We start from the raw sequence: 15,646 nt of genomic DNA on the forward strand, positions 1-15,646 counted from the left end.
TTATATCCATCAATAACTAGGCTTGAATAAAAATCCTTATTAATGATGAATAATTAATTTAACTTATTTCTTAATCTTTATAAATTAAGTAAAAATAACTATATAATTAGCAGATATTTGTGTTTTGATGGAAGAACCATAAGTAAATATATAGGAATAAATATTTCATTTCTTATTTGTCCTTTGATGGAAAAAGATGACATTTTCTAAGTATTGACCAAACCGAACTTTTAAACTTATCAGACACAAAAGCTCTTCTGAGGCACAATCTAAAAAACAGCCTCCAATTCTTCGGGGGATGATAATCAGCTCCAACTCTGACATCTGGATATATGTTAGACTTTCACGTCTTAAATTGATTTCTTTATCATGTACTCTTCTAATCTTATTTATAAGACATTTCCAGTATATTTCACATAAACTAAAAAAAAATCTTAAAATGCATTAATTCTCTATTAAAATATAACAATTTTTTAACTTTACCATATTTAACACATGCACCTTTCAAAAGAGATAATTATCTATAATATAATAAATAAAAGACAAAATAGTACATTTACACTCAAAATTTAATAAAATAACTTATAAAATAAGACAAAACAAAAACCTTCTCTCTCTGCCTTATAAATATAAATAGAACCAGAGGAGTAATAGTGAAAGATACATCATTTACTTAGGAAAACTAAACCAGAGCATACTTTTACAAAATTGACTGGGCAATAAAACGAAACTCTGCATTGCAACAATGTGATTGAATATACTCATACTCAACAATAAATAGGCATCATTTTAGTCATAGATGCCGTAGGAGCCCTACTTTGCCCATCTAATCAAACTCGAATGCCATGCGGGGTACAGATAACTTCATTTTGATGGATTGAGTTTAAGCAAATCCCATGTACGTGGATTAAGCAGTCCTAAGTCAACCCAGTCCCTCATTCCAAACACGTCTAACAAGGCCAAAGGGTTTACCCTTCGTATGCTCTCCTCTCCAACATTTCCATTTTCAATCTCTTCTTCACCATAACAAGCATAGTCACCAAAAGCAAGCTTAATAGAAAAGAATCCAGCGGAGCATCAATTATTCTCCCAAATCCTACTTCGCTTTCAACTGATGTGTCTGTTTTTCAAACCGCTCGAGGGAATTAACCGAACCGAAATGGCCATGCCTCCTCCCAACACAAACATGCCTTGCAAGAGTCATTTTACCATTTCCTTCATCTCTGGCACACAATGCTATAATTCCCACTGCTTTTATAAACCCAGTAATGTTGGCAGCAATCATGGCCGATGCTGATTAGGAGGGGGGGGAAAAAAAAAAAAGTGAAAACAACGTTAGCATTCAAGAATACTAGGATACGATATGAAGGGTGAAAAGGTTAAAGGGGAGAAGAGGGAAATCAATGAAGTTGCTTTTCAATCCCAATTTGGATTTGCTTTATCAGAGATTTCAAAATTTTAGGTAGAAATATCAAGATAAAAAAACAACAAAAAGTTAAAATCACACCGATATGCTATACAACAACTTGGTACCTATAAGGAGCTTTTCCATTTTTCTCGTTGAGGGAAAAGTATAAATATGGAAAGAAAAATCACAGAAGCATATACAAGTGGCGGCGTACAATAAAGTATGCTGTACTCAAGTACACAATTATTAGAAATGAAAATTACACCACAGCTATGCAGCATTGCAGGAAAGAAAGCATGCGCATTCATGGAAGGTTGGTTTTGAGGTTTTTTGACTGCTGCAATAATACTCATACACCCATGCCTTTAAGAAGTTCAGGCATTCTTTTCATTGAAGTCCAACCTAGCAAAATATAATCATGGTCTTTTTAAAACAATCGTTAATTTACACGACAGAATCCAAACATTTCAGGAGAGAACACAAGTATCATATAAAATTTGGAGCGTTTAACTTTTTATCTTTTCAAGAGACCTCCGGTGAATATCTCGTCAACAACATTATTTGCCCCATCATTCTCTCCTTTTTCACAAAGAGGTCTGATGTGTGTTTCAAGTCACAACACTAGAGTAAATGCATTCACAACATCCCCTTTCAGGTCACCTTCACAACATTTCCATTCAAGAATGGCCATGAACAATCTTATATCCAGAATAAAATGATTCAGATTTCATTATAAATAAATAAACACGAGTAAATGCATTTAAAAGGATTGAGTGTGTATTTTTGAATTGCTGAAGCATTTTGGGTTGGGCTTTAGTTAAACCAAAAATTAAAAGGTAAAAACTAATAGATTAATGGTCTAATACTAACCATGAAAAAAATAAATTTAAAAATATAAAATCTGTGGTTCAAGTATCATTTAGGTTTTGGAAGGAAAAAAGCCAAAACCCAAGCCAAACCCTTAGGTTTAACTCATGTCAGGTGGCCAGCCACTCATTAATTGTTTTGTAAGCCTTGTGTAGTTGTATGAGAGCATCAAAGAGTAAGTTACACATATTGATTAGAAATAGGAAGATAATTACTTCACATTTCACCCCCATGAGTCATACAAGAAAAAGGAAAATGCAGAGCTTTGAAAGCACCAGTTCACAAAAACAGAAAATTTCAAGACTTCAAGATACCTTGCAGATTATCAACATTATAGCATGCACAAACGATGAATTAGTAAGTGGAAAGTGAAAATTTTTCGCATGATAGTATTCCTTAAACAAGAAATTAACAAGAAAAAAAATTCTTTCACAATTTTATTTGGTACCTAAACTCCGCCTATGTTGTATAGCCGGTCCCAAGCCCGGATAAAAGAGGAGGGTTGTGTTAGGCCCTCGACAGCCAACGTAAAAACCCGTCGAATCTCATGAACATGGATCAACGAAGTAATTATGCTAATGCTAGGTCGTTGCCCAGATGTGACGCGCTGTATGGCTCGAGTACAGTGAGAAATGAGCTAGAGCCGCTGCATTGTCGCCCGGATGTAGTGTTAAATGAGCAAGGGCTACCGCACTCTCTTGGACGGAGGCGGCTAAAGAAGTTAGTTCATGAGACTGAGATTAGATTTGGCACTTGGAATATTGGGACGTTAAATGAGAAATCTATAGAAGTAGCAGGAGTTATGAGGGACAGAAGGATTAATATCTTATGCCTCCAAGAAACCAAATGGACTGGAGAAGCTGCCAAGAACTTGGAGAGTATAAACTTTGGTACACAGGAAAGGTGAGCACAAGGAATGGGGTTGGTTTCATCGCTGATGGGACATGGAAAAAAAACGTGGTAGAGGTTAAAAGGTTTGAGGACAGAATAATATCGTTAAGAGTAATTGTTGGAAAGGATACTATCAATATCATTAGTGCCTATGCACCTCAAGTTGGGGCAGAGACACACCTTAAAGATAAGTTTTGGGAAGATATGGAGGGCTTGGTTCAAAACATACCACTCGAAGAAAAAATTTTATCGGTGGGACCTTAATGGACATGTTGGTAAAGAAGCAGGACAATTCAGTAGGGCCCATGGTGGTTTTGGTTTTGGGGAGCTTAATAGTGGAGGACAATCTATTCTCGATTTTTCTCTTGCATACGATCTTAAGATTGTCAACACTTGTTTTAAGAAGCGAGAGAAGCATTTAATCACGTACAAAAGTGGTGTCTCAAAATCACAAATTGATTTCTTTTTGGTGAAGAATCCGGACAGAAGATTGTGTACTAATTGCAAAGTGATTCCAGGAGACGGGGTGAGTGCCCAACATAGAGTACTTATCCTTGATGTATGTTTTAAGAGTACCAGGCAAAAATACCATCAAGTGGCAAAACCCAGGATTAAGTGGTGGCAGTTAAAAGGAGAGAAGCAGGAGTTATTCAAAAGGACTCTTTTGAAGGAAGGGAATTGGGAGTTGCAGGGAAATGCAAACATGATGTGGGAAGAGATAGCTTCAAGGGTTCGTTTGGTAGCTAAAGCAATTCTGGGAGAATCCAAAGGTCCTGGTCAAAGAGATAAGGAGACTTGGTGGTGGAATAAGAGTGTGCAAGAGAAAGTCAAACAGAAAAAAGATTGTTTTAAGGCCATACACTTGTGCAATAGTGTAGAGAACCAGGAAAAGTATCAGTTGGCTAAAAAAGAGACAAAGAGAGCAGTGAGCGAAGCACGTACTAAAGCTTATGAAAGGTTTTATCAGGAGTTAGGAACAAAGACGGGAGAAAGAAATATTTACAAGATCACGAAGCAAAGGGAGAGGAAAAAGAGAGATCTGGACCAAGTAAAGTGTATAAAGGATGAAGATGGTAAAGTGTTAGTTACTGATGGTGATATTAAGGACAGATGGGAGGCTTACTTTTACAAGTTGTTTAATGAGGGAAGCAATTATGCGACTCAGGACTTGCAGGACTTGCTAATTAACGAAGATGATCGGAATTTGGCTTTCTACCGCAGGATACGTATCGGAGAGGTTAAGGCGGCTCTCAAGAAAATGGACAATGGAAAAGCCGTTGAGCCTGATGGTATCCCTATTGAAGTTTGGAAATGTTTGGGCGATGAGGGGGAGGCGTGGCTAACCAAGCTTTTTAATGAAATTTTACGCTCTAAAAATATGCCGGATGAGTGGAGGAAAAGCATTTTAGTTCCTATTTACAAGAATAAAGGAGACATTCAAAACTGTGCAAGCTACAGGGGGATAAAACTTATGAGTCATACAATGAAGTTGTGGAAAAAGTGATGGAATATAGATTGAGGTTGGAGACTTCTATTTCGGAAAACCAATTTGAATTTATGCCAGGGAGATCCACATCGGAAGCAATCTATTTACTAAGGGGGTTAATGGAGAGATATAGAAGTAAAAGAAGAGATTTACATATGGTTTTTATTGACCTGGAAAAGGCTTAATCGTGTGCCAAGAGAAGTATTGTGAAAGGCTTTGGAAAAGAAAGGTGTACGGGTTGCGTATATCAAAGTCATACAAGATATGTATAAGGCGGTAACTACCAGTGTAAGGACGCCTGGGGGGGAGACAGAGACTTCCCTATTAAGATTGGCCTACATCAGGGATCCTCTCTGAGTCCGTACTTGTTCAACATTGTTCTGGATGTTCTAACTAAACCTGTTCAAGAAAGAATCCCTAAGTCCATGCTCTTCGCAGATGATATAGTTCTTATGGCGGAATCAAAAGAAGAGATTAACACTAGTTTGGAGTTATGGAGAAGGACTTTGGAGTCGAAAGGTTTCCGTTTGAGTAGGAACAAAACAGAATATATGCATTGTGATTTTGGAGGGAGGCAAGGTAATAGGGATTTGGAGGTGAGGATGGGAGAGCAAATTATTCCTCAAGTATCAAAGTTTAAATACCTAGGATCCATTATACAGGAGGATGGGGAAATTGATGGAGACATTTCTCATAGAATACAAGCTGGCTGGTTAAAGTGGAGGAAAGCTACCGGAATTATTTGCGATAAGAAGGTACCTGAGAAACTTAAAGGAAAATTTTATCGGACTGCTATAAGACCAGCTATGATGTATGGTAGTGAATGTTGGGCAATAAAGGGAAAACAAGAGCACAAAGTCGGAGTAGCAGAAATGAGGATGTTGAGATGGATGTGTGGTCATACAAGAAAAGATAGGATTCGAAATGAAAAGATCAGGACAAGAGTCGGTGTGGCACCTATCCAAGAGAAAATGGTTGAAAATCGCTTAAGATGGTTTGGACATGTGCAGAGAAGGCCTTTGGAGGCCCCGGTGAGGAGGGTGGATCAAACAAGATGGAGTCCCATAAAAAGAGGCAGGGGAAGACCGAGAAGAACGCTGAATGAGGTCATTGAACGAGACCTCCTAATCAGCAACATATCTAAGGATTGGGTTGTTGACAGAGCACGATGGCGTCGTGTGATTCATGTAGCCGACCCCACCTAGTGGGATAAGACTTGTTGTTTGTTTGTAATTTTATTTGGTACCTAATAAATGCTACAGACTCCCAAAAACCAATACTACTATCGAAGATTCAGACTTTGCTGATTAGAACAATAAATAGTAAGTGGTATTTTCATTTTTCAGGTATCAAAATCAAAATCCAAAACAAAAGAAATGACACCAACTTCTAGTAACAGTCGCCACATGATTCAGCAAAGCGTAATATGAATATTGAGTAATCAAAGGAGCCGAAATTTACTAAGCATTCAACAAAAAGACTGCAAGAATAACAACTTCTACACTTTCTCTATGGCCATTTGTTATGCATGACTGAAATACTCCTAAAGCCAAAAGACATGTCCAGCACGATAGAGCCTTTCCTCTTGAATCATACTGCATTGATGCCCCAAAAAAACAACAAAAATTAATTCAATATCAGATACTCATTTTTGCCAAAGTTAGTATCCCACAATAATAACACTAAGCTGAACCCACCTAAATATCATTCTATATCTCGCACAAAAATACCCTAAATTTGCTCTCTTTCATTGGTAGCAAATATCTATCAGTTGCTTAGGGTTATTGAAAAATTATACATGAGTAAGAGACAAAACATCAGCTCCCAAGAGAATAAACTTTCATAACATGGTCAGACAAAATAATTCATCGGAGCTTAGAGAATATTGTAAAGTTTGAAAAGCACAAATAACTATTATGTCCTGCAATCGTACTATTAAAAGCACCACATAATAGATTTTGTTTTAAATAAAATGCCAAAGAGTTAATAAATAAAATTAGCAATGAACCACAAAGAAAGAAATAATAAAGTCATGTTAAGCCAAAAAGAGAAAAATAACTTGACAACTACTAGCAATGAAAAATTTTAAAAAAAATAAAAAATAAAACATAAGATTTAAACAGAATATAGGCAATTGAAGCCAGCCATTATATAGTCCACAAAGTTTGCTTTGATGAAACAAACTGGTTACTATTACAGCAAATTTCATCACTAATATGAGTATCAAGGATCATCAATCAAAAAGATGTGGAGCAAAGTATCAAACCTTCTTCTGTCGCTTTAGGAGACCTCTAGTGAAGCATTTCATCCAAAAGATTCTTTGCCTTGTCATTCTCACCTTCTTCCAAAAGAGGTCTAGTGATTGTTTCAAAAGTTACAAAAGTAGGTGCGCATCTACTCTCTTTCATTTTATAATGCAATCCTTCACTTCATCAAACAAACCCTCTTTACAAAGTCCTTTAATCATTACATTATATGCATGGACACTCAAAGGATGGCCATTAACCAAAAGATACTGAAAAATCTGCCACATGGTATTTAATCTATTACCCTTGCATAAACCATACAAAATTATGGTATATGTGCATGTATTAGGATGAATCCTTTGGTCAAACATTCGCTTAAATAAAGCAATTGCCTCATCAGGATGATGACTTTTGCACAATTCACCCAACGAGATATTGTAAAATATTATATCTGGAGCATGATGCATCTCATAAACAATATCTTGCACATATGATATTTTACCTGCCTTGCACAAACTGTCAACAAGAGAGTTACAGCTAACAAGATTGGTAATCAAACTTTTGCACTTCATTTCTTTAAAAAGATCCATGGCATCATCTACCATCTTGATTTTACAGAGCCAATTAATCAAAATGTTACAACTAACAATATTAGGAGCCAAAATTCTCTTGCCTCACTAACATAATTGATCATATAGTACTCATTTAGGCGTTGTACGATACTTCATCATCATAGCAACAATAGCTTTAGCGTTGTTGACACTTCCTTCCTTACAAAATGCATCAACCAATATACTAAAAGTATGAACATCAGGGTTGATGCCTTTAAGCCTCATTTCATTAAACAATTTTGCAGCTTCTGGCCATACCATATATCAGAGTTGTAGGTCACAACATTGTGAGATATCTGTTACCAATAATTTCATAAAATAAATCACAGGCTTCAGTTATGAGTCTTTCTCTGCGAAAATCATCAATAATTATATTTATACGTAACTAAATGAGGCTTAACTGGTCCTCTCGCTATCTTTTGGAGCAATTTAACAGCAGCTCTTGTTTTCTGATTCTCACATAATTCATTGATTAACGTGCCATAACTAATTCCATCCAACCGAAATCCTCTTGCTATCAGATCATCAAGAAAATCTAAGGCCTTCTCAACGTCATCGTTGATGCAAAGGCCCTTCATTAGTGTATTCAAAGTAATCGTATTTGGCTGACAGCCGATTTTAAAAATCTTGCCTAAGACAGAGAAAGCAAAGGTCATTCGACGAACATGGCAATAACAGTTAATCAAGATGCTCAGTGTAACGAAAGATGGCGTGAAACCCTTAGATTCCGCTTGCGCGAAAAGGGAGATAACAGTAGGAAATCTGATTGATTTGGACTATAGAGGGTGGGGGCGCCTATGAAGTAGGCCATGGAAAGAAGACACAGCGTCTTCAATATTATGAGGATTTATCGAATTGGAACGGAAACAGAAGCGGAGAGCAGGGCATACGAAGGAGGAAGACGGAATAAAGACGGAGACCATGCAGAAAACAAGGGAAACTTTGCGAAGGCATACCTTGAAACTCTAGCAAAGCACATTTTCAGATCCTTCGACCAAAAACTCCTGCATCAAAAGAGAAGATCAGATCGAACAGAGGAGATAAGAAATAGTGAGAGAAATCAGCGTTTGCTAAAATATTAATTATTGTCGGCAACAAAATTCCAAAACTTTTTGTTTTCTTTTTTTTTTTTTTTTGGGTCAGAACAAAACTTTTTGTTTGATTACGAATTATATAATTTTGAGAGTTAATATGTGATTTAATTATTTATGCAAATAAAAATAAATCAGATTTTAAGTTAGTGGGGACTGTAAATACGGTTCAAAATAGTTAATTTATTGAAATTTTATGTTTATCATATAAATATAGTAAAAGCAAAAATAGTACTCACAAATTTATTATAATTATGTCAAAAGCAATGCGAATCACCATAAATGATTATCAAATCTATCTTATATTCTTATATACTGAAAAATCAATCACGCTAATTCTAAATCTATATGGAAATTCATATATGAGATTTTACAGTCTATTTGGTTTAATTTACTGTTTTATGCGCATAACCTAACTACCAAAAGAATAAAAGGGCTTTTTTATCTATATATTATAGACAGGTAAAAAAATTATTTAAATGTTACGCCATGAAAAGTATTTACTAAAATATGCCACCTAAAATTATTCAAGGTAAAATTTAGAAATGACCAAAAAAAAAAGATGATGAAAATTGGAAAACTCACCTATTAAAGTATTGTAACGAATCCTAATTTTTACAATTTTTACTGTCTATATTTATTTTAAACTTAAGTCTTTTTAACCTTCAAATAGGAATTTTTTACTAAATTTTTATAAAATTTATGTACATATCATTCTCCACAAAGACACAGTTGTGTCATATAACTGATGTGACGCTAATTTTTCAAATTGGAAAGCAAAATCATTTAGAATGTAAACGAGCAAAATCATTTAGAAAAAATTACCATTAGGTCCCATCTAAGGGAATTAAATATAAAAAGGTCCTTTAAAATTATGAAATTATTCTGAAGTCTCAAGAGATTTTTTTTACAATAAATTTTATTTGTTTACTTATCAAGTTACCCTTCTTTTTTTTTTTAAATTTACATTGACAACTGAAAGAGCAGTGGTTGACAACTTAGGATGCAAGGATTAACAACTGTCGCGGCTGTTTTGACAACTTAGGGTGTGATATACTGAGAAAATGTGTTGTCAAACCAGCCGCGACAGTTGTCAATCTTTGCACCCTAAGTTATCAACCACTGCTCTTTCAGTTGTCAATGTGTCACACCCTACTATCGGATTCACTTAGGGTTTAATTAAAACCATTTTAGACCACATTGGATGGTCTTGGGTTCAAAATTCATGAAAAACGTTTATTTTCAGAATTTTTACTGTTCATTGGGTAAAAATCCAATTTTCTGGTCCAACTTCAAAAATTCAAAACTTATTCCACAAAAATCAAAATGGAGTGGTTCAAAATTCTATAAAAACCTCTTTGAATCTTCTTTCAATTAAAGTAAGCTTATGAACCAATTCCATTTAAAAAAGCGTCAGGTTTTTGTGAAATTCACCTCTGTCCATTTAGCAAAAATCCTTTTTCCATATTCTGAACCTTAACTTTGCAAAATCATTAAAAATCGTATACTTGGCCATTTTTAATGTATTAGCTATCAAATTGAAGCTTAGGACGTGAACTTTAAGCATGCCAAATTTCGTGTGGAAATTAGTTCGGTAACTAAATAAAACATGGCTCTAAACTAATGTCCTGCTTAGGGGTTACAGCACCAACCGTTGATAGTTATACATAACCAAATGTCCACGACTCTTTTTTTTTTTGGTGTAACACCATAATTTAGCCTCTAATCTACAGCTTGCTCTTGAGAGTTTCAGGCCCTAAAATGTTACATTATATTTGGGGGATGAGATTTTTGAAAATCCCAGTAGCAAGATCAATCAACCAAAACATTAACATGCATCAATTACAAGCATTTCAACCTTTTGCTATTAATAGGGAACTACTTTACCTCATACATGTAGCATTCTAACATGCAATAGCCAAGACACATAAAGCAAGGAGTATAGCTACACAATCATCATCATTCTCATCATTTAGTTCAACCACATAATAGCACATGAAATTGTATAGCAATCAATGCAACATTCAATGTTAAGGTCAATTAAATCTTACTACCTTAATCCAATACTCTTTGATTTTCTTGTTCTCCTTTCTTGCTTCCACAAATTCCAAACCCTAACATGGCAATCCACAAAAAGGGCAGCAAGAATCATCAACCAATACACATAAGAATCAATAACATTACTCAAATAACTCCTAAACCCTTAAAGCTTCATCTTTGTTCTTGAATTTTTAGAGTTCATTTTCATAAACCCTAAAAATTCCCTCTTGACCTTTTCCTACATGGTTTTTCATGTAGATTCCAAATATCTACTTGGATTTAACAAAATAAATTTCCCCCTTTTAGTTTCAGCTTGGCCGAACCATTAGGGTTCAAAATCTAAAAATTGTAACTTTGATTCTATGGCTTCCAACACTTGTTCTTTAGGTTTACCCTACACCATTTTTCATTTTGAACACAATGGAAGCCTTAAAACTTTGAAAAACACATCCTAGGGTTCAGATCTTGGTTTGGCTGAAATGGGTCTCAAGCTTCATAACAAAGAAAACACTTCAAAATCAACCTACAACCCCTTGTAACCACTAGGATCTATCATACTTTGAAGTGTTCTAGCAAGATTGAACCATAAAATTTCCTCCCCTACCCCATAAGCATTTTAGCCAGCTCCAATGAAGAGGGAAAACCAGAAATTTCACCATACAAATCAATAAAACAAAGCAAGGATAATCTTAGAACAACTTACCAAACTTGAATCTTAGTTGGAAGATCAAAGATGCTTGCTTTTGGCTTGATCCCTTCACAAATCACTCTTGCTCTCTCTCTTTTCCTCTAGACCGAAGTGAGATCAGATTATGGGGGGAGGAAATACTCAATTAATGCTCTCAAAATATCTCATCTACCACATTTAATGAAAGTCCAAGTGTCAATTGCCTAAGCCTCCTTGAAACCTCTCTCTTAATTAACTTAATTCATAATGTAATTATATTCCAAAGTCAAGATCCTCTCCAATGGTAGCTTGACACTTGGAAAGCTGTAATTACCATCCATTAAAGGCTTGACAAGTGGCAACTTGTGAGCCAAGCAAAGTGCAAGACTCTGATTAACACTTTATCGGTGCACTTTTACTCCGGATTTAACTTCTTTTCTATAATTACAGTGCTCTGGCCTCTGTAATTATTTTCTGTCAGATCCATAAATTACTCTCCTCATTTTTATCTTCCCAATTTGCCCTCTTTGTCTCAAATTTAATTTCCCAATAATTAAATAAAAAGGAAAACTATTTTCCTTCTCTTTAGTGATTTTTCCTCTTTTCAAAGGAATTAGGAAAAATCTTGGATACTTGAGGGTCTTCTTTTAATTTCATAATCTCTTATAATTCCTTGGGATATCATAGGAAATTTTCTTGGGATTTTATTCTCCTTAAAAATATTTATTTGGAATTTTCCAAATAAAGGACCTTAAACTAGCTTAAATCACCCTTAAATTCCTTTGTAATTTCTCCAAGGGCAATTTGGTCATAAAACCAATTTTATAATCCCATATAATTTTCAAGGAATATTTTCCTTATTTTTCCTTAATTTTCTGAGACTTGAAAATATTTTTCCATAATTATTCTTGACCAATTTTCCTTAATTAGTCAAACTTCATAATTGTCTTGGAAAACTATAAAAATTATTTTCCACCAAAATTCTTCTATTTCTCCTTGTCATTTTTGACCCTTAATTATTTAGGAATATTTCTTATTCCTAATTGCCATATTACTGGATGTGACATAATGCAAACTAAAATAAAAAACAAAGAAAGGTAATTTGGTAATTAAACAAATAAAATTTATTGCAAAAAGGTTCTTTGGGACTTCAGAATAATTTTATGATTTTAAGAGACTTTTTGTATTTAATTCCCTTGGGTAGGACCTAATTGCAATTCTCCCAATCATTTATAAATGAAGGCATAAACCTCCAACTAGTTTCATTTTTAACAAATTAAAATTATGAAGATACGAAGATATACGATTTAGTATCAAAAGAGAATTGAAGGATCGATGTCAAGAGCGAACGACGGTGATGGAGGCAAAGGAGGCGGGGGAGGTGTCGGACACAGTGATCAGAGAGGGGGAGGCGAACAGGGCAAAAGGGTGGAGATCGGTGATACCCCTATGACTTTTATGTTTGGTTCTGGGAATAGAGCAGGCACGGAGGTGGAAGGGTCAAAGGAGAAAGCCTTTACATCCCAGTCCAAGAGATCAGTTCTACTGTCTTACAAAGAAAAACTCTTATCTCTGGGGTGTGGTGGTTTTTTGGTCTCACACAATGAAGATGAAGATATAGTCAATGAATGGAAAGGTTTTTTCTCCAAAAAGAAACAGAGTTTAGAGGCTAGTGGTGACGTAAAGGATGCAGAAGGGGTAGAGACTGAAGGGACCACTACCAAACCAAGGTATTCGAAGCTAAAGGTTTCTACTGAACAATATACTCTGTGGTGCCAACCCTGGTGGAATTCTTTGATTATAAAGCTATTAGGGACACAGGTTCCAAAACATGTGCTAATTGACAGGGTACGGAGAATGTGGAAACCAAAGGATCCTATGAAGGTTACGCCACAAAGTAACAATTATTATATTGTCTCTTTTACCAGCAGAGAGGATCATGACTATGCTTTTCAAGAAGGCCCTGGATGATTGATGATCACTACTTGATTGTTCAACAGTGGAGGCCGAATTTCAGTCCTTGGAAGGTGGATGTACAACGTAAAATAGCTACATGGGTACGTATTCCTAACCTTCCAATGGAGTTCTATAACATGGAATCTTTGGATATTATTGGTAATATGATTGGAAAAACTATTAAAGTGGAGTAGATCTATGACAAAAGAGGCTTCGCTCATATATGTGTTGAGATAGACCTCCAACAACCTCTACTGCCTGCGTTCACGGCCTTTGGGGAGGAGTGGCAATTATTTTATGAGGGTTTGCATCAGGTATGTTTTCAGTGTGGAAAATATGGCCATGTGAAGCATCAATGCCCTCAAACACTAAGGCCTCCTGAAGAAGAAAGACCGAGCAATGAACAAGAATAGGGCAACAGAGAAGGGAATAATCTGCAAAATCCGATGGCTGGCTTAACGACAGTGGTAGCAGACGAGCACCTTGGTCCTCAGATATGGTCAGCCGAGATTTCCACCGAAGTAATGTAACTGCGGAAAGGAAGGGATATGGTGGAGCCAATAAAGGAGCGGATATCAAGGGATATGGAATGGGTATTCGTGGAAAGGAGATCAAAGAGAATAATAATGGAAAGATGGGGAAGAATCAGTCAGGAATGAAGAAGGTTTACTGCCCTGTTGGGGAGAAGAAGGATAAAGCAGAAAAAAACCTGGTGTTTAATAATAATGGTCAAAAATTTGGAGAAGAAATCAATTCAAACACGTGGACTTTGGTTGGTTCAAAAAGGAAGTAGTGGACAAAGTCAAATTAAGAGGAAAGGAAAATTTCTCTTCTAAAACGAAGGCCCAATTTAAGGAAGGTATTAATCTCAATGAGAAGCCTGTGGAATTGTTCAACCCATTTATTTCACTTCAAACCAGCCTACCGGAGGATAAGGCCCACTTTCTTAGTCATCACCATCCACTTCAAGATACTAGGCCTAGCTTACCAGTAAATATTTTAGTGAGCCCTGGTAGAGAAGCAAGGATACTAGAAGAGGACATAAACATGAGTGGCAGCCATGAACGTGTAATACCAGGTGACAATATGGATGCGAAAATGGATCTTGTCCAGGGGAAAGACATTAAAGCTTCCTCGACTTCTTCAGTTGTTTCTCTATGAATTGTATGATATGGAATTCCAAGGGTATAGGCGCATAGACTTTTCCAAGCCTAATTAAAGAACTTAAAAAACACTTTTCTCTGGATTTTCTTGCCTTGGTTGAGACTCGTGCAGATAAACAGAAAACAGAAAGATGAATTGGCTCTCTTAGGTTCCAGGACTATACTTTTATTGAAGCTGAAGGATATAGTGGTGGTATTTGGTGTCTCTGGAATGCTGGGGTTCGAAGAGTTGAAGTAATAGAAAAACACTGATAGTTTCTACACCTATATATCGAGAACAGTAGACTGGAGCGTTGCTTTTTTACCATTATTTATGCTAGCCCTCACGCCGTGACTCGTCGATCACTATGGACTGAACTTCAACGTATTGAACGTGGCACGCAGGAACCATGGGTGTTAGGGGGTGATTTCAACGCCACACTTTTCTCTCCTAAAAGGTCTTTAAATGCACTTAACGGTACCTTTGTTGATCGAGATTTCTGCAACTGGTTTGATGATGCAACTTTATCGGACCTTGGATTTGTGGGATCATATTTCACATGGAAGAAAGGCAACAGGAAAGAACTTTTAGATCGATTCTTTGCCAATGAAGCTTGGTGCCATTTGTTTCCTAATGCGTGAGTCTATCATTTGCCATTTTATAAATCTAATCATCACCCATTTCTTTTCCAAGTGCACAGTGTGTTGAATGTCCTAGTCGACCTTTCGGTTCATAGCTTCTTAGGTCGTTCATAAGGAGTTTGGTAAATTTGTGTAAGATAACTGGGTAGAAGACGCTGACCGGAACTCTAATTTGGAGTAATTCACACGTGCATGTAGTTCATGGAACAAGCATGTTTTTGGGCACAGTGAAAGAAGGAAGAAGAATTTATTGAGATGCTTGGATGGAATTAATACAGTATTGGAGCGAGGGGTTAATGTTTCCTACTTTGAAGAGGTTCAGGTGCAGATATAGAAAGAACTTGAAGAGATCATGGCTCAAGAATCTCTACTATTGGATTGGTCTATTTATGGAGATAGAAACACAAAGCTCTTCCATTCTCGAGCTAATAAACGTCAAAAAATGAATAGAGCAGATGCAATTCGTTTGGAAGGGGGAGAATGGTGCGACGAAATAGAAGTGATAAAACGGGAAGCCACTAATTATTTTGCTAAATTGTTCTCCGAAGAATCTCCTTGCCGTGATGTGCTGTCTTGTAATATTTCTTACCCAAAGCTTG

General features: G+C 36.1%; 1 long non-coding RNA gene across 1 annotated transcript; it reads right to left on the bottom strand.

Annotated features, from left to right (window-relative positions):
• Positions 1 to 742: 742 nt before the first annotated feature.
• LOC114756644 (uncharacterized) lies at positions 743 to 7,469 on the bottom strand. Its single transcript, XR_003741491.1, has 3 exons — positions 6,919 to 7,469; positions 1,920 to 2,106; positions 743 to 1,293 (listed from the first exon to the last, which is right to left on the bottom strand). It is a non-coding gene; the product is annotated as an uncharacterized LOC114756644 (long non-coding RNA).
• Between the last annotated feature and the right edge of the window lie 8,177 nt (positions 7,470 to 15,646).

This window comes from Neltuma alba, unplaced genomic scaffold, assembly GCF_004799145.2.
Source record: "Neltuma alba isolate B1F8T4 unplaced genomic scaffold, ASM479914v2 tig00010443_pilon, whole genome shotgun sequence".
NCBI lineage: Eukaryota > Viridiplantae > Streptophyta > Magnoliopsida > Fabales > Fabaceae > Neltuma > Neltuma alba.